General features: G+C 39.8%; 1 protein-coding gene across 2 annotated transcripts in view; it reads left to right on the top strand.

The window, feature by feature from the left end:
• LOC132823443 (PDZ and LIM domain protein 4-like) overlaps positions 1-27,619 on the top strand; it is a 116,145-nt gene that overhangs the window by 15,636 nt on the left and 72,890 nt on the right. The gene's annotated exons all lie outside the window — the stretch shown is intronic.

The following is a 27,619-nucleotide window of genomic DNA, read 5'->3' as shown; positions in this document are numbered from 1 at the left end:
AGTCCCCATCCCCACCAGAAAAAGACTTTTTTGCTACTTCAAGACTATTAAGTCAGCCCGACTGCCAACCTCTCAACATCCAGCCAACATGAGCTTCATTGCACACATGACACATTTGACCCGAAAAGTTTTCTGTTTTAAATTCATGATCACTTCCAATAAACAGCGTGACTTATTTTACAAAATTTGGTACCAGGAAATATGGGGCCTGTTTTCAGTTTGGTAAAGCAAGAGTTTTGGAGGTGTCTGAAGGTAAGAGTACAACATTGAAACCTATTACGTGAAGAGTAAATGTACACAGAAGATCCAGAATAAGATACATGATTTGTTCAGAGCTGTTTTGTTCATGCTGTGTGCCCTTTCTGGCTCACCCAATGAGAGTTTAGCATGGGAAAGAAGCTTATCAAAAACAAGAAAACATTCTATGCTAAATTGCCCGTAGTGTTGGGTAAGGGGTAAATGTAGGGGTATGGGTGGATTGCGCTTCGGCGGGTCGGTGTGGACTTGTTGGGCCGAAGGGCCTGTTTCCACACTGTAAGTCTAATCTAATCTAAATTCCATGCTCACCAGAGAATACCTCGCAACATTCTTCAACTGACACCCTCCATTCAACCTGAAAGTCATTACTTTCATCAGTATCTCACTTGACTTTGTCTTGTTATCCTCTGAATTACAGTAATTAACAAAGAGTCTCACTCCTGTCTGCCACAGCAAGTTCATTGTAAGCATCCTCCTAAATGGCCTCTTCTCATTGCTAGAGAGTCCTTTGCAGAGTCACAGTGAGATAATGCTTTTACCCATGGAAGCATCACTGGCATGATCTTTATTGGAAACCAAATCTTTAAAATTCCAAGCAACCGCACCATCCTCTACATGGAAGAGTTTTTTGACTTCTCCAAATTTTTTCTTAATTTGTCAGCCATGAAGAATTTGAGTCTTCAAATTTGGTTGCTATTAGAAATCTGTCACTACCCCCTACCTACTCCACAATGATATGCACAAACTGAATCATTACAGACCATGTCTTGGGTCCAATCAAAGCTTTGTCATTGTGCATGCTCTTTTCCGTTTCTCCTCCCCACAATATGGCACCTGCCCTCCAGAAAATGACTGCAACATGGAAATAATTTACAAAATAGATGGAAAATTTACGATGTATTCAATCCAAACCCCAAATTCCTCCAACATTGGCCATTTGAGCTCCACAGATGGTGCTTGTCTGAACACTCAGTCAAAAATTGAGTTCTGTATCGTTGTTGACTTTTTTTTCTGCAACAGATAAGATGATGGTCCTTTATTTTTTAAACTAAATATCCATAAAACTAACATCCTCTTCCATCCATCTGCCACAGCACAAGGTCTGCTTACGTTATCTGGCATCTTGCTATTTATTTTTAAATTAATGTGAGCCTACTTTTTCATATTTAGCGAATCTAATTTTATTTTTTTAAATGAAGACAATTATGGAGGCAGTGATGACTTTAATTGTCAAAGGTGGTATCTTCAGTCTTTTGAGGACCAGTCTCGGTCTGAGATCTAAGGTGATACACTGAGCAGCTTTGATCCCTGTGCTCCCATGTGCTTTCCAGTATTGGACACTGGCAACAAGCACTGGAGAAAAACCACGAGCAGAGTTTTTGCAAGATCCACCAACTCTAGTAGCAAGAAATGAATCAACACCAGTGTTGTTTACTTAGTTAGCGGTGAGTTGCTAATCACTGGAAAGGACATGTCACTTGTACACCCCAGCACTAGTAACAACTTATCTCTAATATGGTGTCTCAGTGGTTAGCACTGCTGCCTCTCAACGCCAGAGACCCAGGTTCGATTCCAGCCTCTGGTGACTGCCTGTGTGGAGTTTGCACATTCTGCCCGTGTCTGTGTGGGTTTCCTCCGGGTGCTCCGGCTTTCTCCCACATCCAAAGATGCACAGGTTAGGTGAATTTGCCTTGCTAAATTACTGATAATGTTAGGTGAATTAGTCAGAGGGAAATGGGTCTGGATGGGTTACATTTTTGGAGGGTCGATGTGGACTTGTTGGGCTGAAGTGCCTGTTTCCACACTGATTAGATTCCCTACAATCTTGAAGAGCAGCTTTAAAAAGCCTATATCGCAGGAGGCATGATTAAGGCCCGTTATGTCTTGAACAATGTTTAATTTTGACCAAAAATTAGACCTGAAATATTAACTGAATTGTGGCTAAGCTTGTAGCTTGATATATTCTGTCTTTCTAAAGTATTCCACTATTTTACAGTGGAAACCTAGAATTATCATTAGTGCTTTAAGTGCTAGGCCTGTGGAAATTTCGAGACTGAACTGGCTCAAGGTAGAAGACAGAGACTGGTGGTGGAGGGTTGCTTTTCGGACTGGAGGCCTGTGACCAGTGGAGTGCCAAAAGGATCAGTGCTGGGTCCACTACTCCTTGTCATTATATAAATGACTTGTATGTGAACATCATGGATATAACACCAAAATTGGAGGTGTAGTGGACAGCGAAGAAGGTTACCTCTGATTACAACAGGATCTTGACTAGATGGGCCAATGGGCTGAGGAGTCGCAGATGGAGCTTAATTCAGATAAATGCGAGGTGCTGCATTTTGGGAAAGCAAATCTTAGCAGGACTTATACACTTAATGGTAAGGTCCTAGGGAGTGTTGCTGAACAAAGAGACCTTGGAGTGCAGGTTCATAGCTCCTTGAAAGTGGAATCATAAATAGATAGAATAGTGAAGGTGTTTGGTATGCTTTCTTTTATTGGTCAGAGTATTGAGTACAGGTGTTGGGAGGTCATGTCGTGGCTGTACAGGACATTAGTTAGGCCACTGTTGGAATATTGCGTGCAATTCTGGTCTCCCTCCGATTGGAAGGATGTTGTGAAACTTGAAAGGGTTCAGAAAAGATTTACAAGGATGTTGCCAGGGTTGGAGATTTTTGAGCTATAGGGAGAGTCTGAATAGGCTAGGGCTGTTTTCACTGGAGCATCAAAGGTTGAGGGGTGACCTTAAGAACTTTATAAAGTCATGAGGGGCATGGATAAGGTAAATGGATAAAGTCTTTTCCCTAGGATGGGGAGTTCAGAATTGGAGGGCATAGGTTTAAGGTGAGAGGGGAAAGCTATAAAAGAGACCTCCAGGGGCAACTTTTTCCAGGCAGAGGGTGGTTACGTGTGTGGAATGGGCTGCCGGTGAAATGGTTGGAGGCTAGTACAATTGTAACATTTAAAAGGCATCTGGATGGGTATATGAATAGGAAGGGGCTGGAGGGATATGGGCCGGCAAGTGGGACTAGATTGGGTTAGGATATCCGGTCGGCATGGACAGGTTGACCCGAAGGTCTGTTTCCATGCTGTACATCTCTATGACTAATATTATTACCTTGTGTAATAAAAAGATATTCACGGATGAGGATTAAAAAGGGTAAACTAAGTTCAGTCCTGATGAGTTTAATGGAATGGCAAAAGGAGACTTGAGATTGAATGTATCTAATGGTGTGACATTTTAGATGATGGACCAGAGACGCCTACATTTCAGGCAGCTCGTTGATTTCAATTAATGATTAAGCTGCACTAACCTGGATTTTGTAATTTAGCACAAATATTAAATTTTAAAGACAAAACTTTGTCCTTCTGTTCTTGTCTTAAATCACTGAATTCTCGATTGTTTGTCTGTAAAATTCTTTTTAATTTGGTTAATGTGGGGAAGGGGAATAGGCACGATTTTTGCTGTGATCACCATTTCTTGAACTGTGTGGTAGAAGGATTTGTTCTAGAGATTTTTTTTTGATGTGGGATGTGGCTTACCAAAGACGACCAACTACTGTCAAGCTTTGCGTAATTAGTGACTCCTTTTATAACAGAACTAGAAAGTAATTGGTACTCATGAAGTCAATTCCTGCAGGAGTACATATTTTCAGAAAACTGAGAAGACAGTGGACATGGAATAAAAATAGTGTTCTGGAGCTATACCCATTCTGTGGGTAGCTTCAGTTGTGAAAATGCTAAACGTTTTCTCTCATGGTGTCTTTTTTCAGGTATCTACAATCCCAATTGAACATTTTTTTGTTCAAGAGAACCCATGAAGTGAGACTTATTTTTCTTCTTTGTGCTTTCATAGTCTAAACTCCTCAACCATGAGGCACTGTGAGGAGAACTATGTTACTTTTATTGGTGGGGGTTAAATGTTGGGCCAGCCATCTAGTTTTTTTTTGCTTTTGTCATTGACAAAGGATGCTGCAGAACTCACTTGTAAATACTGAAGAAACCCGAGAGGCCATCTAGACTCAGAAGATCAAAAGTATCAATGATCTCTCTCGCACTCTCTCGCACTCTCTCTCTCAATTGACAGTTTTGAGCCGGAGCCCGCCCTTAGGAAGTGCAGAAGAGGTTCACTGGGATGCAACATTGATTGGAGCGTTTTGGCTATGAAGAGAGGCTGAATAGGCTTGCATTGCTTGCTTTAGAGCAGAGAAGGCTGAAGGAGGACTTGGGGTGTATAAAATTAAGAGGTGTGAACAAGGTGTATAGGAAGCAGCTTTTCCCTTCTCCCATCAAAGGGTCAATAAACAGGGTTATAATTTTAAGAGGGAAATTGAGAATTTTGTTTTCACTTGGACGATGGAAATCTGGAATGAACTGCCAGGAAGAGTAATAGTTACGTGAAAAAGCTCAAATCCTTTTTGTTTTTGAAAACTACATGATTGGCATACATAATCAAACCTCCAAGTTATTGGAAACTTCAAGAGAAAAGGTAAACTAGGGAGTGTTTAACTTTTAAAGAGGTGGTAACAAGGTAATATCCTTTTGGGCTGAGCGGAATGTGGGGTGGGTGGATTTAAGACCTGTTGAGTTTGAAATCATACATGATTGAGTCTTTGGATCAATTCTAAAATTCAGAAGCAAATATAAATTGTGTGCTATGCTTTTTTTTATGCCTTTTTCTTCCAAGCCTTTGATTTGAAAGATGTTTTGTTTTCTTGGCTAAAGTGTAAGATTTTTCTGCTGAAATTTGCAATTAGTATATGTCTGGAACAGTATACTGGAGTTGAAGTTTCCCAGAAGTGGTAACAGTTGGCACATCAGTGAGGAATTAGTCATCTGAATTGTACAGCTGCATTAATCACTAGAGAGCAGCTATGGCACGATGTGTTTAGAAGCATTTCGGAAGATACAACTCAATTCTGTTGGCATTTTGCTAAATTTAAATCTGCCAAATGTTCTTAGTTATTCTTGTTGTGAAAACAAACTTTTATTTCTCAGTAAGAATTGAGATTTTTTTGATGCCACTGTTAAATTGTCAGGATCTAATAATCTGAAGCTTTTTTTCTGCCTTTTTACTAGAAGCGCTCACTCTGAGTGCACAAGTTGACCACCGAAGGCAATGTTACTTTAATGGCTTTTTTTTCCCCAGTTACACTAACTTGACTTTGAACTGTAATGTGACTCATGAGTTTTCCTTGGCACTTTTTCTTATGGCCCCCGTTCTCTGGAGGTGGTCAATTTTAGGACATTGTAATGGTTGCCTTTTTTTTTCCTTTATTCAATCTAATCTGGCTCCAGAAGTTAATTTGCACTAATTTGGTCATATCTGATATCTCATGCCTTTAACCTCAGTTGCTGGAAAATCTACTTTAGTATGTCAGTGTAGTTAGCTCTGTAGCTGAAAATGTGTTGCTGGAAAAGTGCAGCAGGTCAGGCAGCACCCATGGAACAGGAGAATCGACGTTTCGGGCATAAGCCCTTCTTCCTGAAGAAGGGCTTATGCCTGAAACGTCGATTCTCCTGTTCCTTGGATGCTGCCTGACCTGCTGCACTTTTCCAGCAACACATTTTCAGCTCGGATCTCCAACATCTGCAGTCCTCACTTTCTCCTAGTTCTCTCTGTATTCTTGTGTTTCTTCTGTACTTTTCCACCTCTCCTTTTTATGTATGCATTTTATTTTGCTGTTTCTCTAGTACCTTTTTAAACCAAGCACCTGTGCAATTTTGAGTAAGGAATTGTCAGATGATTCTGATTCTGAATATGGTTACCTTCTAAGCAAAGGTTAAAGTAGAGGGGAAATGTTGTGTTTTCTCCTTTTTTTTTATTTTATCCTAGCATGGGTATACTGAAGCACATTTTTAAGGTGCCATTACTGATAGCCACAATTTAAGCAAAGGCCAAGTGTTCAGTAAGAGAGACTTTTAAAAAAATCTTTTTTTGCTTTGTACTGGAGCCTGCAACACAGACTCATCAAATGAATCAGAGTGTTCTCGAATGCTTTTGTTTTTGTCTAACGGAATTCCCCAGATATAAATCACTGCTTAAAAATATCTGTGTGAAGTGCTTGGCTGTTTCCATGTGTGCTGTATAAAACAAAATTATTAATGCAATTTGTGTGTGTTATTGAGTATTGTAAATGTCACCTAAATAACAAGTTTTTATATACTGAATAACATTTTAAAATGTACAATTTTTGGTCGGTCTTCTCTTTTTTTTTGTTTTTCAATGTGGTGACTCAAGAAGTCAACAAATGTTACACAAAGTGGGTGTTGATTTCTCCTGCTCCAACTGGATGTGTTGCTATGGTTTTTATTTCCAGAAACAAACTTTACGTTTTGTACTTTTTTTGGAAACTTTTTGTGAGTAATGCCAAATTTGAACTTTTTGAGTTATACAGTTCCTTCAGCTCAAAACACCATTGATGCCTCTTTTCAAGTTTTACACAAGTTCTAGGCCCTGGGATGGTAGGAAAAAAAAAGTTGTAGAAGGCTGTAAAATGCTGGAAAAAAAGGAGAGATTGGCAAACACTTCACTTTGAGCACTTTTTTTTCCTTGATTTCAGATTGATCACTCGTATCTCTCGCTTATGACTGCTTTTTTTTTCTTTTTTTGAATTTAGTTCCCTACTGAGAATTAATAATCAGTGAATTTGTTTAGTTATAAAAAAAACTTTTGAATAATGAAATTGTAAAAAGGGCACTTTTTTACGAGCAATTGGCCATGAATGAAGCCAAGAAACCCACGATATTCTAAAGCATAATAAGGGGAAGAGAATGAGCAGTAAAGTGCAAGGCCGTTTCGGGACCAAGGAAGCAATTTGTACTTGAAGCTGGAGGACATTGTGTTGAATGAGTACTCCGTGTCTGTCTTCCCAGGCTGTTGGGGGAGACAGTGGAGGAAATTACAGGGGCCCTAATCCAGCTGCTTCTACAAGGGGTCATTTAAATAAAGTAGAAAGGAGGCAATTTTGAGGGGATTTGAGGAAAAATACTTCCCAGCAGAGGGAGGTAGGATCTGAACTAAACTGCCTGGGAGTGTAGTTGAGGTGGGAATCCTCCAGCCTTTTTACAAGTACTTGTTCTGATACTTCAAGTGCACATTCATTCAAAGCTGTGGGACTAGTGTAGGTAGTATTTTATATATTTCAAGGACCACAATTTCCCCTGTCATGTGATCAACAATGCCATCCAGCACATCTCCTCCACTTCCCACACCTCCACCTTTTTTTGAACCCCATCCCTCCAACTGCAACAACAATAGGTGTCCCCCCCCCCCCCCCCCCCAACTCTCTCTACCTCCATAGTCCTCACCTTTTTCGTCCCACTAATCTCTGGATATAACATATATCCATCTGCTGTTTCTGCCACCTACAGTCAGACGCCACCAACGGAGATATATATATTCCTCCTCATCTGTGTTCTGCAGAGATCCATTCCCTCTGAATCCCTCGTCAGGCCCACACCCGGCAGCTTCCCTTACCACCAGAAGAGATGTAAAACCTGCGCTCAAACCTCCCCACTCACCTCCATCTTTTCGCATCCAGACATCTCATCTATTGTGTTCATTGCTCTTGATGTGGTCTTCTCTACATCTGGGAGATAGGATGCCATTTCAGGGAACATCTATGAGACACATGCACCAAACAAGCCCACCACCCTGTGGCTAACCACTTGAACTCCCCCTCCCACTCTGCCAAGGACATGCAAGTCCTGGGCCGCCTCCACTGCCAAATCCAAGCCATCCGATGACTGACTGGAGGAAGAATGCTACCTCCTTTTCTGCCTTGGGATCCTTTCAACTGCAATGGCATCAACATTGACTTCACTAGTTTCCAAATCTCCCCTCTCCTTTTATTTTTCCCACCCCCCTTCCTCCTCCCAAATCCAGTCCACTTAACCTGTTTACCTTCCTTACCACCTATCTGCTCCACCCTCCCCTCCCTATTGACCTATCACAATCAACCTCCTCCACCTGCATCTATCTTTTGCCTTCCCGGCCACTTTCCCTTCAGCTCCCCTCGTGCCCCCCACCCCGCCCCCGACATACACTTTCCTGATGAAGGGCTTATGCCTGACTTTTCTGCTACCCAGATGCTGCCTGACCTGCTGTGCTTTTTGCATTGCCACACTTTTTTTTGACTCTGATCTCCAACAACTACAGTCCTCACTTTGTCTCCATATATATTTGGCAGCATTGACTTGATGGGCTGAAGGGCCTCTTTTTTTTTCACTCTCTATGATTCCATGAATAAAAGTCACTTACCTCATCTATGTGGTGTTTGGTGTTGTAGGTAGCATCCCTTGTGCTGACCTGAACCTCCTGATCTGGGCCTCACTCAAGACTTGATGGTCAAAGAAGGTACATTGATCACATAACCAAGCAGGTTTATTTATCAAATTGCAATAACTTGCTTCCAACACATGACAACCTGTGAGAATGAAAAATTCCTGTTTAGTCTTGTGATGGAAAATTTAGCCCCTTTACCATATCTATCCACAGTTCCAGATTATAACCTGAATGCAAAACTGCAATTTGTTTTTACACCAGTTTGGAGTCCCTGAGTTCATCTGTGCCCTATAGCTCATTTGCATACTTGTTGTTGTGGTTCTGCTCGCCGAGCTGGAAGTTTTTGCTGCAAACGTTTCGTTCCCTGGCTAGGGAACATCATCAGTGCTGTTGGAGCCTCGTGTGAAGCGCTGCTTTGATGTTTCTTCCGGAATTTATATTGGTTTGTTCTTGCCGCTTCCAGGTGTCAGTTTCAGCTGCAGTGATTTGTATGTGGGGTCCAGGTCAATGTGTCTGTTGATGGAGTTTGGGGATGAATGCCATGCTTCTAGGAATTCTCTGGCTGTTCTCTGTCTGGCTTGTCCTATGATAGTGGTGTTTTCCCAGTCAAATTCATGTTGCTGGCTGTCTGAGTGTATGGCTACTAGAGATAGCTGGTCATGTCGTTTTGTGGCTAGCTGATGTTCATGGATGCGGATTGTTAGCTGTCTTCCTGTTTGTCCTATATAGTGTTTTGTGCAGTCCTTGCATGGTATTTTGTAAACTACGTTAGTTTGGCTCATGCTGGGTATTGGGTCCTTTGTTCTAGTGAGTTGTTGTCTGAGCGTGGATGTTGGCTTGTGTGCTGTTATGAGTCCTAAGGGTCGCAGTAGTCTGGCTGTCAGTTCTGAGACGCTCCTGACGTATGGTAGAGTGGCTAGTCCTTTTGGTTGTGGCGTGTCCTCGTTCCTTGGTCTATCTCTTAGGCATCTGGTGATAAAATTGCGTGGGTATCCGTTTTTGGCGAATACCTTGTATAGGTGTTCCTCTTCCTCTTTTCGCAGTTCTGGTGTACTGCAGTGTGTTGTGGCTCTTTTGAATAGTGTCCTGATGCAGCTTCGTTTGTGTGTGTTGGGGTGGTTACTTTCATAGTTTAAGACTTGGTCTGTGTGTGTTGGTTTCCTGTGTACCCTTGTGGTGAATTCTCCATTGGGTGTTCTCTCTACTAACACGTCTAGGAATGGGAGTTGGCTATCCTTTTCCTCTTCTCGTGTGAATCGGATTCCTGTGAGTGTGGCGTTGATGATTCGGTGTGTTTTTTCTATATCCGTGTTTTTGATGATTACAAAGGTGTCATCCACATATCTGATCCAGAGTTTGGGTTGGATTTGTGGTATGGCTGTATGTTCTAACCTTTGCATAACTGCCTCTGCTATGAGTCCCGAGATTGGTGATCCCATGGGTGTTCCGTTGATTTGTTCATTTATCTGATTGTTGAATGTAAAGTGTGTAGTGAGGCACAGGTCCAGTAGTTTAAGTATGCCGTCCTTGTTGATAGGTTCGGCCTCCTGTGTTCTGTTATGTATATCCAGTAGGTTGGCTATTGTTTCTCTGGCTAGGGTTTTGTCAATTGTTACAATTAGCCACCTGCCCTTGTCTTGATTTGATCCATAATTCTTTACCATGTGATTCCTTCCTAAACCTTTTCCTTAGTTCCTGTTCCTAATGTATTCATTTCAATATTCTTTTCATTTGCAACTCTTCCAGTTTCTTTTTGCAGAGCTCATCAACTCTAAACTTCAGTAGGAATGGAAATGGCATGTTGAATTAGTCTCTATAACCTCAACTTCATACAAAAATCTCCTGAAGGATTACTTGTTTTGTTCTTTTATTACCCTCTTCTCACACCATGTTCTACGAATGATTTTTTTTAAAAAAGTTTGTTTGTTGTCTTTAATTATTTGTTCTGTTCCTGTCATCTTGATTCATACCATTGTTTCACTAGATAACAACAGGACAATTAGCACAGAGCAGAAGTTACTTATCCTGAGCGTGTAGAATCTCGATTTGGACTGGGGTGTATAAAGTTAAAAATCATACAGCACCAGGTTGACAACCAGCTGATGAAGGAGCGTTACTCCAAAAGCTAGCCCTTCTAATTAAACCTGTTGGACTATAACCTGGTGCTGTATGATTTTTAACTATTTAGAATCTTTGTTCTGGATTTTGAACAATGTTGGCTTAATGAAAGGTTATTCAACTTTGTCACAGAAATGTTCTGCTAGGCAGGTGAAACTACTTTTGGGTATGACTTTAAAGGGGTTCGTGCAGGACATTTGTTTCCATAAATGTCTAATACAACATTTGTTAAAATTTAAAAATGGAAGATAATAAATGAAAGCAAATATTTGTAATTGTTTGCTGCCCTATCTACACTATCGAACATTATCACTAGCTCAGCGTTAACAATGCAAAACAGTGGTTGTCTTTCCCTCAACCTATTTTACAATTACACGCTTACACACTTGCCAGAAATGTATTAAACTTTGAATTACAGCTTTTTTTTGTATTTTTGAACTGTGCAGGCTAGCAGGCTGAGAATTTTTTTTGTTACATTCAGGGAACAGACAGTTCCAAGGGATTGCCACATTTAATTGTTCCAAAATATTAGTTGCATTTGATTTTGGGTGAGTCCAGCCCATAATAGTATTTTGTTTGAAATCTGATATTGCAAAGGAGTTAAATTAGTCATCTTGCAGCTTGAAGTATTGTTCTAACATTGTAATAGTAGATTTTATTGGTGCTTGTTCAAAATGATGGAATCTTGTGGGTTTGTTCTCTTCCTGTAATTCATTTCCTCTTTCCTTGTAAAGAAATTTACTGAACCCTTGTCAGAATGCGTTGTCAGTTTGGTGATCTGTTCCACAACAACAGTTAAGGCATTGCTACCATATCAATGTGCCATTTTAATGTACTAAAATAACTGTCTTCAGGACCATTATAAAATAAAATCTGACTGAGGCACATATAGTACTGCACAGGAACAGGCCCTTCAGCCCACTAAACCTGTGCTAATTCCTAATCGTTATTTAGACCTGCCATTTATTGCCCTGCCCATCTCTTTGTTCACCTCCATTCATTTGTCTGTCAATATACTCCTTAAATATGGCCAATGTGCCTGCTTCTAGCATCTCCACTAGCAATATGTTCCAGGCACCCACCACTCTCTCTAAGATTTTCCTACACTTCTCCCCTAAACCTTCCCTCTTTCCCCTTGAACCTGTGTCCTTTTGTTTTTTGGCTGACCTTCCCACCCTGGGGGGAAAAAGTCTCTGACTATCCACCCTATCAACGCCCCTCATAGAGGTCTACAAAATTAGGTTGCCCCACAGCCTTCATTTTTTTCCAGTGAAAACAATCTAAGCTTATCCAACCTCTCCTCAGAACTAAAACACTCCAGACCAGGCAACATCCTGGTAAACCTTCTCTGCACTATCTCCAAAGCATCCACAACCTTCTGGTAATATGGCATCCAGAACTGCACACAATAATGCAAATGCGACCTCACTCCAGTCTGAGAGATATGAGCATTCGAATAAAACTTGTGTCAAACAAATAAGTTTTTGTCTAAACACTTTATTCAAAAGAGAAAAGTAAGTTAATGGGGAATGGGTCCCCATCGCTTGGGTCCCAGGCAGCTAAAAACAAGATAGCTGATGATAAAATAACTTTTTAATCATGGCTTTAAGGCCAGAATTGAAGGAATGCAGGTATCCTGGATGGATATGATTTACAGAGGGAGGATAGGTGATGGCCAGGAAGGGATTTTGAGGATGAGTATTTTCAAATCAATGCATTGCATAACAAGGAGTGAAAGTAGTTAAATGATTTTGGTGTGAATATGACATGGGTAATGAGTTTTACATTGATTCATGCAAATTAATGAATCCGTGTAAAACTCTGTAAATCCCACTTTTTAGAAATAGAACCAGTCTAACTCAACATTGGGGCACAGTCAGACCTCATACGTTAATGCATTGTTTGAGCTGAGATGGCACCTATTGTTAGAAAAGATTGACCTTTCTTGAGAATGATATGTAAATCCCAGAACTCTTAAATTACGAAGAACAGGAATCAACACATCCCATTCTAAAACATGGAAGACTTTTTTGAAAATTATTTAATGTATCTTCACATCTTCATGACTCATTTGGCTATAAAATTGTGTCTTATTATCTTATTCTCCATAACCATCTGAGGAAGCAGCAGTGCTTCGAAAGCTAGTGTTTCCAAATAAACCTGTTGGACTATAATTTGATGTTGTGATTTTTAACATTGTCCATTCTAGTCCAACACCAGCACCTCCATGTTTTCAGGAGGTAACTGATTTAAGCCGATAAAGAGCCTTTTCATAGGGGAAAAAGGAAGTCATTGCAGGTGGAGAAATGCTTAGAGCTCTTTAGCATATTAAGTGCACTGGCAATATTTCATTATAAATACTAAGAGTACTATACCCTATTTCTTGTTAATCAAGCATTCTTTTTGGTGTAATTTTCCCAGACATTCATAAACATGTCATGTCTTCTGTTCACTACTAATATGTCGATTTAAAGCACCTCTAACCTCCTGTGAATTTCTGTTGGCTACTTATTTTTAAGTTGTTTCTGAGCAAAAGATCAAGGTCACAGTTTCTTAAATGTACCAAAGAATTACATTTTTGAAATCTGATTGAGGAACTGCTATTATTTTGTTTTTGGACCCTTGAAACAGAAATTTTCTAAATAACTCAGTTGCTTTATAAAGGTTAGCACTACTGCCTCAAAACACCAGGGATCCGGATTCAATTCCACCCTTGGGCGACTGTCTGTCTGTGTGGAGTTTTCACGTTCCCCATGTCTGCGTTTTATTTTCTTCTGTGAGCTCCAGTTTCCTTCCATAGTTCAAAGATGTGCATGTTAAGTGGATTGGCCATGGTAAATTCTGTAGTATCCAGGAATGTGCAGGCTAGATGTGTTAGCTAGGGGAAGTGTGGGGTTTGGGGAAATAGGGCTGGATGCTTTTTAGGGTGGCACATTGGCTCAATAGTTAGCACTACTGCCTCATAACGCTAGGGACCTGTGTTCGATTCTAGCCTCTGGCGACTGTCTGCCTGTGTGCAGTTTGTACATCCTCCTAGTGTCTGCGTGACTTCCCTCCCACAATCCAAAGATGTGCAGGTTAGGTGAATTGGTCATGCTAAATTGCCTGTAGTGTTTAGGGATGTGTAGTTTAGGTGTATTGCTCTACATTTACACTCGACTAATAGGGTAGGGGAATGGGTCTGAGTCGGATATTCTTCGGAGGGTTGGTGTGTACTTGGCCCCGTGGCCTGTTTCCACACTGTAGGGATTCTATTCTGTTTATTTCCAACATCTAAAAGAGATGTTGCTGTTAACTTACGAGTTTATAATACCCTTTTTTTTAAGCTTGAACAGGTAAGAGTTACTCAGCTTTCCTTCATAAATTCACTTGTTTTGAATCATTACTTTAAAGATCATTTGTGTATAGTGCTATGAAGATCTCCACCATCCCAATACATTTTGCAGATGCAATTAGTAAATTTAAGTTTGAGTCATAAGGAAATATCAGGCCAAAAACTTGGTCAAGTGGTAAGGAATTAAGGCGCATCTCAAGGGTATGGTTGGAGTGTTTTTTGGTACATTGCATTTCTATCACTCACTAATGTGCCTCCAGGCTTGCTTCACCATGAGGCACTCTCTGCAGAATTCATCTTGTAGCTATTTCAATAAAGATTTGTTACAAACATGACTTATCCTGTGAGCTTTTAACAGTTGGAGTTGCGATTAGTGTTGAATAGCTATGTAGAAACACAGCTATTAAGAAGAACCAAAGAATATTCTGAACTGCAAAAGACTGCAGGAGCTTCAAGGGAATGGGGGTGTGGGGGGGGAAGAGGGGAAGCAGGCCACGGCTGAAAGCATTGGGAAAAACACAAAAGCTACAAAGTTTCATCCCCCAGTGCCTATAAAAATGTAAAGCTTATGTGAAGCAGAACTAAGTTTTCTACTCTCAAAAGCACTATTAGAAAATTGTGTAATTGGTTCAATTGACAAACCAGAGTAGCTATAGATAGGCAGATTTTGTTTTGTCACATTTGGAAGAGACTTGTTTGTACAGAAAGTGTATTCCAGTAAACGGCAGAAATGTTGAAAGCCTTTGAAGGTGCACTTTGAAGTTCAAATGAATGTAACTTTTCTGAACAGCATTTGTTCAAGTTTAGGACTTTTAAAATGGACACTTTTAATCCATATGTGACTACATTAATATGACTTTAAGAAAACTGAATTTGCGTAATCAAAAGTGATCTAATTAAAGACAGGATTGCTTTAAGCATAAGCAATCCGACAGTAAGAACATTGTCTACTGAGAAGCTAAGCCTTCCTTTCAGGAGTGTGATTGACCTAGACAGAAGCAATGAGATTATAAACCAACAGCTAGAACATACACATGCAGAATAGACCAAGCTTTATGTTATGCTGATTGACATTTCAGGCCCAAAGAGCAGGATGCAATAACTGTGGAACACGTCACACAAAAGAAAATCAGAATCCGCCAACATTGGCTGTACAACATTCTGAGGTGTTCAAGATAATGAGAGGCATAGATAGAGTTGATAGCCAGAGACTTTTTCCCAGGGCAGAAATTGTTAACATGAGGGGTCATAGTTTTAAGCTGTTTGGCAGAAAGTATGGAGGGGATGTCAGAGGCGGGTTCTTTACGCAGAGAGTTGTGGGAACATGGAATGCGTTGCCAACAGCAGTTGTGGAAGTGAGGTCATTGGGGATATTTAAGAGACTGCTGGACATGCATATGGTCACAGAAATTTGAGGGTGCATACATGAGGATCAATGGTCAGCACAACCTCGTGAGCTGATGGGCCTGTTCTGTGCTGCACTGTTCTATGTTCTATTGGGAAGCAGTGTTCTGACTGCAAGAAGTTGAATCTGTTTTGGCTAGAAGGAAGTGCGGATGGGCATTGGTGAGATATCTGCTGATTTTGTTTTTGATTTTTAGCAGGAGAAATTGATCAACATACCCAATTTGTCAATTGGGTAAATCCTATGAATGGAATATACAAGTCAGATTTCTGTCACCTTTAGCAGGAATTATTTATGAGAAATAGACTGTAACCACTGGTAAGTAACTGTCAACATAATTTCTAGTTAAATCTCTTTCATCTTCTAACACTTGCGCGCACGCATGCTCTTGCACACGGACAAAAATTTTTATGGGTAGAAGTTGGGCAAAAAAAAGGGCAGCAGTTCAATAGTACCAGTCCTCTAGACTTAATGGACTGTTCCTTTTTTTTTGCTTCCCAAGTATTTCAGTTCTCTGATCCTTTTTTCCTCCAGAAATCTCTTGATCCTTCATGGGCACAGAGTGATTCATGAACTTAGTCTTTGCCTTAATTGGTTAAAAGCGACAGCTTGCAGCAGCTGGTGGCGGAGGGGGGGTGGGAATACATCTTGCTTTCTTCACTCCTCTGCTCTTTCAGCAGTCCGAAGCCTGCTCCCAAGATTGGCTCTTGGGTGGGTGAACAATCAAATTAGTTGCTGTCAGTCTGATGGCCTTTGGCATCCACAAACCAATTAACAGCCTATTGCCGGCTGAGTTATATGTTGGACATGCTCTCTGGTTTGAGCCTGTCTACGAAAACTTGCCCTCGTTTGAACAAAATCAGCAATGTTAAAGGCCACTTACAGTGAGTTCTAGGAACTTTTGATGTTTAATAGGTCAGCCATTTCTTCTATAATGAAAAGTTGCCGAGATTCTATGTAAAGACAATGTGGAAACAGGCCATTTGGCCCAACAAGTCCACACTAACCCTCTGAAGAGCACCCCACCCCAGAGGATGATAATTTTGAGATCAAGGAATTGACAAATCAAGGCAATGTAAACTTAGTGAGCACTAGGCTTGCTGACTGATTGATTGGATTTTGGGCTTTGGTTTGACTTGGCAAATGGGAAGAATCTATGGATGCTTTGAAGGTTATTCTTTTTACTGGTACTCAGTTCTAGCTATGTACTTTATTGTTAAACTAAGATTTATTTTCCTAGTTAATGTTTGGATGAGTGAAACATTGATATTTTTTTTTTCAAAGCATTTACTGAGGGCATAAACCTCTTTGCAGTCTAAACTCTTGGGGCTTTGTATTATTTATGTAGAAGTCTTACATAGCAGAACCAGAATAATTCTTGCTGAGTTCTTGAGGGACGTGTTTCCTTTGTTTACTAAATAAATGGACAACAGTATCTTCATGCAGTATTTCTATAAACTGCAGATCTAGGGTTGAGACATGGGCACTACAGCGATTTTTTTTTCAGGTTTCATTAACTGCAGGTATTTAAACTCCATGACAACCTTACACTAACATAGTAAGCTTTCATTGTAAATTTTTACAAAGTAAGATTTATGGTGTAATGTCTTGCAGAATATGCAAGTAACAAGTCCGTAAAGGGAATCCTATCTTCAAAAAGTGGTACAAAAGTTAACTTTCAAACACTGTACCAAATTTTGTTTGTCTTTTCTTTTCCCCCCTTTTTTTGTTCTCCCCTTTCTGGTCTGAATTAATGTACTGTGTCTCGCCACCAGTCTCCAGAGAGTGTATAGTGCAGAGTTGTGTTCGTCTGGGTTGCAGGCTGTAAAAGAATGTATTGTCACTCAAAGAAAACTGATCTTGTACCTCCTTTTGGCCTCAGGAGAGCCCACACATACCTACTACTGGCTGACACATGTGATTAATGAAGGCTGTTCAGTTGGGATTCCATCAATAGATAACTTGATTGGATCGAGGCTTGGGTTGACCTTTTTTTAGCTACAACAATTTACCACTCAATCAGAAAATACAACTGTGAAAGAATATTTCCTGACCCTTGTTCTCCACCTTCCCCCCCCCCCCCCCCCCCCTTTCAAATGCATAGTTGAAAATAATTAGAATATTACATGTAGACTGATTTTTACCCCCATCCACAGGAGCCAGCTTCCTATTTTCTTACGCTCCATATTTTCTCCTCCCTATTCTTGTGGTTTGGTGATAGTAATAATTTTTTGTGTGCATTGTATCAAAGTTGAACTAGTGCTGCCAAGTCTCCACTTGACTGTGTGCAGACTGTTAATTATAATGTAATATTTTTTTTTAAAAAAACTCTACATTTAAGTTTTTTTTAAAAAAGCTTTACATGTGAATGTTTACATTCACTTAATGGGATTTGAGCATTGCTGATGTGGCCTGACGTTACTGCTCAACTGAAGTTTTACCAAAGAAGATGGTATTCAGCTGTCTTCTTGAATGGCAGCAGTCAATGTGATGTAAGTATATCTTGACAGTTGTTGGGAAAAATAAAAATCCAGGATTTGGACGTAGCAACAGTGAATATATAGAGATGTTTTGCTGTACATTTTGGGAGGTGAAGCATAAACTGAACCATCAGTTAGCTAGCACCTATATTCTCTCTGCAAAAATGACCCTTAACTTGCTTGCCACTTCATCACCCCAGTTGTTGTTCTTGGTCAACATCTGTCTCAGAATTGCTCCTGTGACACTGGAAGAAATAACATTTCATTTTCTGCTTGAGAACCCTGTAATCTTAAGACTCACTCAATGCCAAGCCTGATAATTTTAGGGCCTGATCACTTTCTCCTATTTCCTTACCCCCAACTCCTATATGTTTGAAACATAAACAGAAATAGCTGGAAAAGCTCAGCAATTCTGGCAGCATCTCTGGAGAGAACACAGAACATTACAGCATTACAGGCCCTTCGGCCATCTATGTTGCACCGACTTGGAAAACTAATCTGAAGCCCTTCCAACCTAAACTATTCCATTATCATCCATATGTTTATCCAATGACCATTTAAATGCCCTTAAAGTTTGCGAGATTACTACTGTTGCAGACAGGGCATTCCACACCCCAATACTTTTCACCCCTCAATTTAAAACTATGTCTCCTCGTGCTGGCCATCACTATCTGAGGAAAAGGGCTCTCACTGTCCACCCTATCTAACCCTCTGAATCAAGTCCGAGTTAATGTTTAATGCCAGGCCCAAAATGGTTGGTTTCTGGCATCTGCAATTCTGTTGGTTTTTATTTAGTACCCTGTTCACCAGACCTTTCTTTCTTTTGTCATCACATGGGCTGCTACCTCAAACAACCCATTGTCAGCTATGAATGGTCCCCATTAGTAGCTATTAATTTGTCCCCAGGCTGACATTTATCCATTCCTTTGTCCAACTACTGTTTTTCTCCTCCACGTCCCCCACCATCACCACCAAATATACCTTCTGTATATATGCCAACCTTTCTCCTCCAGCTAAAGTGAGTTCTGTGTAAAGGTCAGTGGACCCAAATCATAGAATCACCAGAACCCCTGCAATTTGGAAACAGGTCCTTCCATCCACTAACTCCACACCAACCCTCCGAAGAGTAACCCACCCAGACCCATTCCCCTACCCTATTACTCTACATTTACCCTGATTAATGCACCAAATCCACACATCCCTGAACACTATGGGCAATTTAGCATGGCCAATTCTCCTAACCTGCACATCTTTGGACTGTGGGAGAATAACTCTGTTTTCTCTCCTCAGATGCTGCCAAACCTTCTGCACTTTTCCCAGCAATTTCTGTTTTTGCTTCATTTGAAGCATAGTTGAATCTGTGAGCTGCGGCTATAGAGCATGCATTTCTATAAATAGAGAGAGGCGGGGTGTTGGAGGATAACTGCTTGGGTAATAACATCCAGGGTGGGACAGGAAGGGACAGAGTGTTTGAACATAGAAAAACAATAGGACTGGTAAGTCTGGTTAAAAGGTAAAATTTTAATGGCTCTTTTAAATGTATGTAGTATTTGGAAGGAAACAAATTAATAGCACAAATAATGGTTAATGGATATGATCTTAGCTGTTTTGGAGATGTTGCTACATAGAGATCAAGGCTGGGAAATAAATATTCCAGCGTACGTGAATTTTTGAAAAGAAAGGTGATCACTTATTCACTAATGGGTTGTTTACTAAGTTGAATCTGGGTATGGAGTGATTTTCTTTATAAGGTAGGTTGATTCTGTAATCACTGGAGTTTTGAATGAGAGGGTGACCTTTATTGAAACATACAGGATCTTGAAGGGACTTGGCATGCTTCCCATTCAGAATCTAGAACCAGAGGGCAGAATCTAAGAGGAACGGGTTGCTCATCTGTGGAACTCTTTATTGCAGAGAAGTGGACAGACTGGGCCATTTTGACTATGTTCAAGGCTGAGATAGCTGATTTTTGAATCCAGTGAGGGAATAAAGGCTTATGGACATACGGCATAAACGTCAAATCACCGGTGATCTCACTGAATGGGGGAAGCACTGAACAGGCTGAATAGCCTCCTTCTATTCATGTGCCTTATGGTCTAGGATCCAACCAATGGACCTGTAGATTTTTGAGCATTTTTTTCGTGAGTTGGAGTAGCACCACTGCTGCATTTTTAAAAGTTCCAAACTCGACCTTGATGTGTGCTTATTTTAACATCTTCTACAATAATAGAATTGTTTGGAAAGCTCTCAGCTGGGGATTGTGCATTTTCTATGAATTTATTTGTGATACTAATGGTTAGATAAATAGTTTAAAAACAACACCAGTGGAAACAGTTGATTCAGCAAATCGTTGAACAGCAGAATGAAACAATGAAAGACAAGCACAAGCAAAAAGCCAGTTTGCCCATTTTAACAAGTCACAATCTACTTTATATTGTTCAGCTGTCTGAGCTCTAGGCAACTCTTCTCATATTACCAAATTTGTTTCCTAAACATAGACTTGTTGATTTTCTTTTTGAGTAGATATGAGATTTATGGCATGACCTTGTTAATTGCAACTATACTGACTTTTTTTTGCAGTTTTTTCTGGTGCACCAGCCTTTCCTCATGGTGCTGGAACTTTGATTGGAAGATTGTCAGTCACTGAAGTAGAACCAAATGTGACTTATTGAAACTACAAAAATTTAATCATGTTGGTGTTGCAAAAATCTTGCAATCAAACCCATGTACAGTCTCATCTTCTCCACTTCTGATTTCAAAGGAACTTTTGATTTATATTTCTGGAATGTTTCGATCCTTTCTGAATTCCTCTGGTCTGCTTACCTTTTTTGGTTGTGATTATATTAGAATCATAGAATCCCTGAAGTGTGGAAAGTGGCCATTTGGTCTATTGAGTCTGCACCAACCTTCTGAATGTTCTTCAGGCTTGTACCCAGACCAAGCCTGTACATCCCTAGACACTATGGAGAATTTAGTATGGCCAATCCATCTATTCTGCACATCTTTGGACCGTTGGAGGAGGGGGAAACTAGAGTAGCTGGCAGAAAACCCATGCAGATATGGGAAGCATACTCCACACAATCACCTGAGGGTGGTATCGAGCCTGGGTCACTGCTGCCCTAATATTGTCTATGATATGTTTGAGAAATGAGGAAGAGACAGATTTTATTAAATTTTCAATGAGGATTTATCAAAGTTGATTTGTCACTTTTTTTCCTAAAGGTCACTTTTGCTAATATGGCAAAGATACCAAGTTACAAAATCTTAGGTACAAAGTAGAAAGATAAAGAAATAAAATTTTGAAAGTTAAACATTACAGTCCATCTTAGTACAAAGTAGAAAAATAAAGGATATAAGTGAGATGTTCAGACTGGCTGATGTGATAGTGGGGAGATGGTCATGGCAGTGAATGTTAAGCAAGAGAACATTTTCTTTTTTAGGTCTTTGTGCATTTGAGAGGTCAAATAGTGACCTACCTTTTTCTTGTAATTGAGGCATTTGTACATGCAAGGAGTCAAACTGATTCCTGGAAGCCAATTCTACTGTGGCCCTAGCAAATAATCAGACTGTTAACCTAAGACTCATATATTTACAATGGATAATTAAATATTTCAAGTACCGACCATCTTTCAAAATAGATGAGAACAATGGGCAAAAACGGAGGAACTCTGGGAACAAGCACCTGACCATCTGGTATACCAAAATATGTGCTATTTGGATACATTTTCAAATTTTGATTCTTTTCATGAAGATCTAGTTGTCTCTGACTAGGACAACATTCATTTGTCTATTCCTGATTTTTGCCTTGAGGACATATTGGTGAAGTGTCTTGAACTGCTATAGTACTTGGCCTAGGAACATCCATTGATGTGCTAGCTTGACCCAGGATTTTTGCCTAGCAACAGTGGAAGAGTGTTTTTTTGATTCTATGTCAAGGTAATATCTCTGTCTTGGAGGTAGTGGTGTTCCCAGGCATTTTCTCTACTTCTGGTGTCATTTTGAAGGAAGGCTGCAAATCTTGTAGAGATGTGCTTGCTTCATCCTGAATACTATTGCAGAATAAAGAGGAATCCAGATGGAGGAGAATGAATGCACTGGTCCTGTATGTCCAGTTGATGGAAATCTTTAATAGAAGGGAAGGAATATATGACATGGACATCCTGAGGAAGTGGTGGATGTGGGCACAGATACATTAAACAGACAGTTTTTGGACAAGTACATAATTAGGAAAGGTTTGGAGGACTATGGTGCAGGCAAGTGGTACTAGTTTAGTTTGGGATTAAGTTCATGCACTGGTTGGACCATAGGGTCTGTTTCCCTATTCTGACTCAAGCGTAGTTCCTATCACACAAAACCTCTGTATACTTTTGTTTTGCTGGTATTTTGAGGATGCCCAAAAGCTCAAAGGTTCATCTAGTGCTGAATCTTTCTAAGGCTATTACAAATGAAACCGACCTGCTGCAAAAACTTAGAAGGACTGGAAACATCTATGCAGAGATGCTGCAAGATTTTGGAATCTGATATGGCTGTTCAGAATAGTTTTGAAGTAAGACAAAATCATATCAGTCTCAGGGTTAACTTTGTTTCCCTCTCTACCTTTTTCTCCAGCACTTTATTTTTATTTCAGATTTCAGCATCTTCAGTGTTTTGATGTTATTACAAATACAGTCCTCAAGTTGGTAAATTGATGCCAAGTAATTGATTTTTGAGAATGACATTTATGTGCCGTTTTGATTAAATTTTTGTAGTCTTCCCTTTTGCATCATTTAATTGGCTAGTGACCATGTAGGGCGTGTCCATTGAATACTTTTGAAGTGGAAATAGATGTTTCTGTCTCCATAGTTAAGATCCTATGGAGGTAGATGGGAATATGGATTTCAGCTCACGATCTTATTTAGTGGTGGAGCAAGGTAAAAGAGCTAAATAGCCTACTTCTGTTTCTAATTTGTATGTCTCTTCTGTCATTTGTGACTTTTAACATCTGCTGGAGCTTGCGAAGGATTGATCTCCTCCATCTATATGGGTTTTCCTCAGCTGTCTGTATTGCCAGCACCTGTTCATGTTCAAGTTGGTTTGCTAATTTTGGTGGAGTTAGTTGTGAATCCCCCAATGTCTGTACTGCTGATACTGCATGCCCTGTGGTACAAAGTATGAGGTCCTTCTGAGGAATCTTTCTCAGAATGAAGGTTCCGAGTGACAAAAGGAGGAGGTCTGAATTTGATATGGTAAAGTCACAATAGCCTCACTTTAACATTTCATTGTTTAGCAATTGATGGAATCATATCTACCGGATATTTTTAATTTTAAGTGTTTTACCTTTCTGATGGGGAGACAGGAAAATGTGTCATTTGCTGTGACCTGGACTAATTCTAACCTATGTATTCCATTCCTTGCCTCTTCCCCTTCATTTGCCGTGCCTTCAGCATGTCTGGGAGAAAAAAACAGTTCAGTGACTTGGAGGTCAGGTATTCATTTGATATCTTCAGTGTATTCCTGTGAAGGTGAATGAGACAGATACATCACGTTGACAATCATTGTGCAATCATACATGATTAAATGGAGGAAAGTGTTTTTCATTCATGGAATGTTGGCCTTGCTGACTCTGTCAGTGTGTATTGAGGCTCCCAGTTGGCTCGCAGCCTCATTCCTGATGAAAGGCTTTTGCCCGAAACGCCGATTCTCCTGCTCCTTCGATGCTGCCTGATGTGCTGTGCTTTTCCAGCACCACACTCTTGACTCTAATCTCCAGCATCTGCAGTCCTCACTTTCACCTGCCAGTATGTATTGCCCATTCTTATATATGTAAGACTAGCTGTGGCCAACATTTGACAGGGCATAAGGAGTGATGTGATAGAGAAATCTTGAATAGACTGACTAAAGTAGGGGACTGTTAACCCACAGCATGTAAATTAATCAGCAAATATATTCTCTCTCGCTCTCCCTTGCTGAGTATGAGCTGATTTAGACCATTTATTGTATTGCACCCAGTACTGGTACACAATGCTGCTCCTCCAATTACCTACATACTGTTTCCAACCACACACTTTTGTTGGGAAGCCCAGAAACTTTTATCCCTTCAGCAAATGGAGAAAAAAATGTGATTATTGCAACCATACAGTAATTCCATGGATGCTTAATAATTGCGAGTTGCTCTTCCCCATTGACCATCCAATTATAGATACCTTGTTTTGGACCTTCCATTCTATTTCTATTACAAATCATTACAATATGCACACTTGCTTGGCTTGGAGATTCAAAGCTGGGAAATCTGATTTGAATCGCCTGAATTAAGCTGAAAGCAGAGAATGTGTCAGCTTGATTTCTATATTTTTCATGCAATTCAGCCCCTTTTCAATCCTCTTGCTTGGAAGCTCCCTTCTAATTTAATATGGGTCTTGATTTTGTTTTTGGTTGGAAGAGTTTGAGAGGAGTTATTGAGTTTACTTTGAAATATAAAAACACACACACACCAGCTCTGATAACTATAAATTTTAACTTCCCCAGCGTTCCAGCTGTTTGCTTTGATCAGCAGTTTGGTGAACCAATTGCAATTTTTCTGATGTTAGATTAATTTTTTAAAATGTTGAATTCCAAACCCCAGCTTTTAAACTTTGCAAACGAAGGCTGACCAGTATCAGTTTTACAAGCTCTTTTTACTTTGACCCAATTCGAGGAGATCTTATAGTTGAGTAGCAACTTCCCAGAACTTTGGCTGTTGCGGTGGACTTTGAGTAATGAACTTTTTGGCTAAACAAAACTGCAGTGGAGAAGAATATTTAAAATTTGAGAAGGTTTGGAAATTAATAATTTCAAAAAAAAGGATTTAAAATAATTCATCAGCCTTGTTATGTTGTAAGTATAATGTGAAACAGTTTCTGCTTACTCTCCTTCAGTGCATTTGTCAATGACACCCACGGGGCTGATCGGTGAGGCCTGATCCCACAGTGATTAAAAAGAAGTACATTTTTAAACTTGGCTGCATAGTAGCTGTTTCCCATCTGATGCTTGCTTTATAATCTAACTAAACTAAATGATGTGATGAAGGTTCATGATTTCCTTTATTTGGAACTTGGGTGCTAAAGTGGATAGAACCATGTATAAGTTTTTAATTTGGATTTATTGTGTGTTAGAACGAGCAGGACATAGTTTTAGTTTCATTTTATTTTAGTTCTGAGAGCACTGGGTTGTTTTAGAATTTAATTTACATGAATTTTAATGAGGTATTGGAAAGAAATCCTTTTAGATGAAATATTCAGTGTTTTTTTTATATAAATCAAGGGTAGAAAAGGGTTGGATGGTGGAAAATGAGCTCTTGCCTAACAACAATGTGTCTTATGACAAAGCAATTCTTTTAGAAATAAATAATCACCATGAATACTCGTGAGTATGCCAGTTTCTCTCAGAGAAGCACGTCATTCAGGAGGGAAAAGCCATTAACATGTAATTGATATAGTTTAGCAGTTTGCAAAATAGTTTTTGGGGGGGAAAAAAGCGAGTCCTGAGTGGCTTAAGTTAGGAAGAGAAGTTCCAGAACAAGGTGGCTTTAGGTGTTTTAAAGCAAGACATCCTTTCGAGACTTTTGATTGACTTTAAGTACCAAATAAGCTGCGTTAGCAGTTTGTTTAAGAATCTTGTTAACAACATTAGCAAAAGAAGGTACTGTCAAGTGAATATAAAAGTTTTCTGGAAAGAAGCCAAGTACAGTTATGCCCACTGAACCAGGAACTCCTCTCTCGCTCTGTTTATTTTCATTGTGTGAGTGTTACACAGCTCCAAGAAAAGCCTTTTTTTTTATTTCCGGTTTTTAGAAGCCTTGGGTGAAACTGTAAAATAGTTGCTCTGAAAGAAGTAAATGGTTTTCCTGGTGTACTCCTTTTTAAAGTTCCAAATCAGAAAGCATTTACTTTTAAACAGCAATTGTGTTCTTTGAAGCTGAGGAAATCTAAGCTCACAAACAAAAACAAATTGCTGGAAAAACTCCAATCTAACAGCACCTGTGGAGCAAAGTTGGAGTTGATGTCTTGGGCCCAGTGACCCTCCTTAGACTCTAAGTTTGGTTGGAAAAAGACGCAACAAAGCAGTATCATCAGATTCTGAAGACTGGAAATTGAAGCACTATTGAATTTTAAACCAGATAGATGTGATAGAGAAGAAATTCTCTGGTCTAGGTCTGTTGGAATTAATGGGATTGTACATTGTCATTGTCTTGTGTGTATATAGTTCAGTTTATCTATCTTCTCTTTTCTTCTGAGTAATAAAATTAGTTCATTGTTAAACTAAATCCACAGTGTTGTCTGGTTGTGCTTTCAATGAAAGACCACCTCATAAAACAACAAAAGGTCAAGCAAGCAACATGGCAGTCTGGAATCTGACTGGTCCCAGTAATAACATCAACTAGGCTTATAACTTTCCCAATATAACATCAATTGACTGTACTGTACTTTGTAACTTCTCCATCGCTGCTGTTTTGACTTGAGTTCTACTGACTTGAATTTTGTATCTAGTAAATTTTAACAATCTATTTTCTGTCAATAGCGAAGCAGTTATTGCATTAGAAAAATAATTCTTCCTGCTGTTTTGTGTATAATATACAGCAATTATTATAGTTCTTGATGAATCACCTAACACTCTTTCCTGAAAGAAGCTGCTACCTAAACCGTGTCACATGACAGTGACGTGTGAAATATTTGGTGTCAAATATGCATTATTGCAATAATTCTTAAATGTAGCAGTTAAGTTTTCACCAAAGACCTTAACAGAACTTCATCAAAACTTCTCACTCTGGGAAAGCTGTCCATGTATAAGGACAGGCCAAGAATATGAATATAACCTCTGATAGGTGTCTGGCCCGTGCCTTGCTTATGGACATGGCAAATGAAAGTATCGAGTTGGATCTTTCGCCCAAGTTCTTAAAAAGGAAGCGTCTATCTCTGGTTCAATATTGTACAAAATGTAATTGCTGTTAAGTGTTTGAACCTGAAATCTGCCTTTTATAATTTTAGGAAGCTTCTCTCTTAGACTCTAGTTGCTCTTAGACTCAAAGTTCTTGTATAGAATTCCAGTTTTGCAACAAAATTTATACAGTGAATTATAAACATTTCAATGATGCTAGGCTTGTGTTGGTGGTATGTTGATTTGAGTTACACTGTGCAGAAACTCCCAAAGAGTAGATTTATCACCATCTTTTAGCAATAGAATAGATATATTTCTTTTCACTTCATGCAAAAGACTTTCTAAAACAATTCCATCTACATCTGGTGGGTCAATTTTTGGCACAATGAATCACTTTTGAATGATCAGTTGTGTCAAATAAAGTCGTAGAGATGTACAGCATGTGAACAGACTCTTTGGTCCAACCTGTCCACGCCAACCAGATATCCCAACCCAATCTAGTCCCACCTGCCAGCACCCGGCCCATATCTCTCCAAACCTTTTACTAATCATACACTCCTCCAAATGCCTTTTAAATGGTGCAATTGTACCAGCCTCCGCCACTTTCTCTGGCAGCTCATTCCATACACGTCCCACCCTCTGTGAAAAAGTTGCCCCTTGGGTCTCTTTTATATCTTTCCCCTCTCACCCTAAACCTATGCCCTCTAGTTCTGGACTCCCTCTTTATCTATTTATTTCCCCATTCCCCCTCACTTCTTTGTCATCACATGGCTCTTGCAGTCCTCATCCTGGTTTTGCTCCACATCCATTTCTGCAATCCCATTCCATTTAGTCATAAGCGTAATCTG

This window comes from Hemiscyllium ocellatum, chromosome 16, assembly GCF_020745735.1.
Source record: "Hemiscyllium ocellatum isolate sHemOce1 chromosome 16, sHemOce1.pat.X.cur, whole genome shotgun sequence".
NCBI lineage: Eukaryota > Metazoa > Chordata > Chondrichthyes > Orectolobiformes > Hemiscylliidae > Hemiscyllium > Hemiscyllium ocellatum.
This window is presented reverse-complemented; position numbering and strand designations above follow the sequence as displayed.